Consider the following 4,367-nt stretch of genomic DNA (forward strand, 5'->3'; position numbering starts at 1 on the left):
AGAATAATTTGACAGCAAAGCTATGATTAGAACTCAGCAGTTCCTGATTCCCAGGCCTGTGATCAGGCCACCAGACTATCCTTTCTGATCCCCTCGCTCACAAGGACATCATGTGGCTTCAAAGAGCTGCAGCTAGGGACAGGACACAATCTGGGGAGCCGGACAATCAAATTTCATTTTTTGTGGGGGGAGGAATCTCAGACAGTTGCCTGTTCCAGAATTTGGTTGTGCAGAAATGCTGAGTTATAAACAATGGGCCAAGTTCTCAGCTGGCATAAGTCAGCATAGTTCCATTGCAGAGCTGTCCTGATTTATACCAGCGGAGGATCTGGCCCTGTGAGCATTCTATATTTCTATAGTTCACATCTGTTAGGAAGAAAGATTTCCAAACACACATCATATTGTGATTTGTTCTCCTAATGGCGAACAATAAATGCTAAGATAAAACAATTGCTCTTTTCCCAGTGTGTATATATGCAATGCAAATGCTTATTTTGGGATATTTATTAATGAATTTCATGCATACTTATGAGACTTGGAGAAAGCAATTCCCTCCTGGATGTCGTTAGCATATTTGCTTTGCCTGTTAGAGTACACAAATAGAAGTCAAACACCTGAAATAGTTGAAACAGATTCTGGAGACAATTAACGCAGGAAATAAGATGTCAGGATCAAATTTAAAATTTTTATTAAAGCTAATGTTAAATTATATAGTACACAGGTTAAGAAAAGTATCTGTACATCTGTGTATTGTATTTGTGGATAATCCAAGTACTAAGTTTGTTTTAAAAGTCATAAGATACATATAGTGCATAATCAGCAATAACCCAGATTTAGGTGAATAAATTTAAGAATACAGTTTAGATATTAGCATCCAAGTATTTAGGTACATCACTCATGAAAAGTTATACAGAGAGTTGGTTGTGGAAAGTAAATATAGCAATGAGTGAAGATGGTCCCTCAGTAATTGAGGGTAGGTTGTTCCTTCAGAAAATACAATACATGTGGAAAGTATTTCAGATACTTTCCTGATTGCACTTCTCATGGGCACGCCAGCTCATCCCTTCTGGTATTGCCAAGTCCGGTGATGTGTTCTATGTAGATGTCCCTTGGCCACCTGATGGCATCCGACACCATGAGTTGCCGCATCAGCAGAGCGTAGCGCTGACCGAGTCTACCTTCTTTCAACACTTGCTCGTTACTGGGGTCCCGTGCACCCAGGGCTCGGACGATCAGTGTGTGTTACTGCACTGCCTTGTAACCTGCAAGGTAGAAGTACTTGGAGGCATCTAAAGAAAGCTGAGTAAGGGGAGAGGATGTCAGGAAATATAGATATGCCCCCTAAAGGACTTCATGTGACAGGGAGCAAATCACACTGCTCAGGAGGATAGTACACTTATGGTCTTAGCCCAAGATGTCTTTGTGCCCTAGGGAAAATGAGGGGAGTAGTTAGATCAAAGGGCTGGGTGTTAGAACTCCTGAGCCTGTCGCTGACTTGCTAGGGAAGTGAATTCACCTCTCTGAGCCTTATTAAATTCTTCCTAGCTTTTGTTTATACATTGTCAATAGGAACAATAATACTTTCCACTTTTCCTAGATCTCAGCAGGAAGTGTGTCAGTATTATTCCAATTTGAAACCTGGGATTTAAGTAACTTTGCTTCGGAGTCGCTGGCAGAGAACCCAGGTCTCTTGACTCATCGCTGCAGAATGCCGCCTTCCTGCTTTACATGACATGTGCCAATCCATTCCTGAGATAGGGAAGAGATCCATGGAAAATGGATCTTGAGTGGCTGTGGGCTGACCATGAGATGTCCCTGAGGTTAGATGTCCATGCAGATAATAGCTTTTTCTGTATCAGATGGAGGTGGGATGATTCCAGATGGAGCTGGCAGCTTGGATGGGATTGGCAGTTGGAAGGGATGGTGATTACTACCTATGTCATGGTCCAACCATTACTTTCTTCAGTTTGGGGTCAGGGCACTCCTTTGTCATCAAGGGAAGGGGCCTGTTTCAAAGATCCAGGACTGATGGAGCCAGTGTGTTTCCAGATGGCAACGTGGAGAGACAACTGGGCCTTCCAACAGACTAGGCCACTGATGGCCCGGTGGGACCTCAATGGCTTTTTTTTCCTGCTCTAAATGCCCTCTTCCCCATACTCATCCTTACAAATGAAGTGAGCAGGGGAGATGGCTGCAGCAGTGGGAGAGGACAGAGCACCAGGCTGGAAGTCAAGAGACCCAAGTTCTATTCTTAGCTCTTTGGCTGTCCTGCTGAGTACCCTTGGATATGTCATATCGCCATTCAGTGCCTCAGTTTCTCCACCTGTAAAACAGGGAAATACAATAGCTACTTGATAATGGTTAGGCTGCTGGCACACTGAAATCATGCTAATCAATATGGTCTCATTGTTTCCTTGCACTCCCCCATCTGTCTGTATCTATCTGCTGTCTCTTATCTTATACTTCGATTGCAAGCTCTTTGGAGCAGGGACTGTCTCTGTTCTGTGTTTGTACAGCGCCTAGTACACTGGGATCCTGGTTCATGACTGGGGCTCCTAGATGCTGTGGTAAGACAAATAATAATACCTCCTTTGCCAAGTGCTTTGAGTTCTGTGGATGAAAAGCACTACTATATCAGAACAGGGCTAAGTTGCATGCTGAGTCCAATAGGAGCAAGAAGATTCTGCTGTCCCATAAGAATGGCCATACTGGGTCAGACCAATGGTCCATCTAGCCCAGTATTCTGTCTTCTGGTTGTGGCCAATGCCAGATGCTTTCAAGGGAATAAACAGAACAGTGCAATCATCAAGTGATCCATCCGCTGTCCAGTCCCAGTATCTTGGCCTATAACTGAAAAGGAGGTGGTCACAGATAGATGAAACTGAAGTCTAAGGGGCTGTGATCATTCACTATTTTCCTGTGTAACCCTCAGCCTGTAGTCTGCAAGTGAAATTCTTAAGTGGGAGAGGGACTCTAGTCTGTTCTTTTCAGACTGAGAATCTTAAGTGAGGGGAAAACAATAACAAATACATCTGATGAAGTGAGCTGTAGCTCACGAAAGCTCATGCTCAAATAAATTGTTTAGTCTCTAAGGTGCCACAAGTACTCCTTTTCTTTTTGCAAATACATCAAAGAAACTTGAAAAGGATAACTGACCCACAAGTCATCCAGGAGAGGGAAGAGGGAACTGTATGTAAATGGACTGAATACCTATCCTGTCCTCATCAGAGCAGCAGCCACTGAGCTAACATCTACCCTCAGCCCCTGCCAAGGGATTGCCTTTGTTGGTAACTCAGAAACAACAACACAACATGTATATCTGCTGAAGCTGCTTCACTGTGATTAACTGTCCCTAGAGTTTTCCTCTGGGGCCTTTTTTGTCCTAGATTCCTCTTCCTAGAGGCTCTCATGTCCCAGGTGGTGATAATGAGCCATACACCTGCTGCAATGATTCATCACAACTCCTGGCAGTGCAAGTGCTAGATTCTAACACCTGCTAACAAGGTGGGTCAGCAAAAAAGTTCTGTTAGCCAGTTATACTGAGCTTATTAAAGCCCCAAATCCTTCAACCACTTATGCATGTGTGTAGTGCCATTGACTTTAATGGGCCTATTTATGTGTCTAAAGTTAAGCATATGTGTTTACAAATCATAACAGACAGGAATTTTACTGATAAAAGTTTACTTTCTACGCTGTTTGGTTGTTTGTGTAGTTTGCAATTTGCTCAGTTTGACCACTTGAAAAAAGAAACGCATTCCGTTCTCTTTCTGGCTCTCATGTGTAAGTCTGCCAATGCTGCAGAGGAAGGCTTCAATCAAAAGAAAGCTATTGTTTTAATTTCAAATGAACAAAAAAACCTAAAACATTTGTAAAATATTTTTCTACAATCCCGACTTTCACACTAAACTGCCTGACCTTCTAACGTATTATTATTGAATAGATATGTTGATAGATTACACTGAAAACTGCCTTAATAGCTTACTCAGGGGACCACCAGTGGGTTGCTTATGGCCTTCTAATAAAGAGCTACCATAATCCAATTATAGACACCACTGTTCTACTCCATGTAGGCTTTTATACCATGCTCATCTCTGTAGTATCTGAGGCCCTGTCTACACAGGCACATTTCTGCATAGTAAAGCAGCTTTCTGCACTGTAACTCCTGAGGTGCACACACGGCCAAACCACTGCGTGAGCAGAAACTGCGGGGTTGCAGTGCTGTAAAAAACCCAGCCCGACGAGAGGCGTAGAGCTTTCTGTGTCGGGGCTGTGGGGCCAGTGTAGACACCCTTGTCGATTACAGCGCTGAGACTGGCCTCCAGGAGGTGTCCCACAATGCCTGTTCTCACCTCTCTGGTCATCGGTTT

This window comes from Lepidochelys olivacea, assembly GCF_965140295.1.
Source record: "Lepidochelys olivacea isolate rLepOli2 genome assembly, chromosome: 1".
Classification (NCBI taxonomy): Eukaryota; Metazoa; Chordata; order Testudines; family Cheloniidae; genus Lepidochelys; species Lepidochelys olivacea.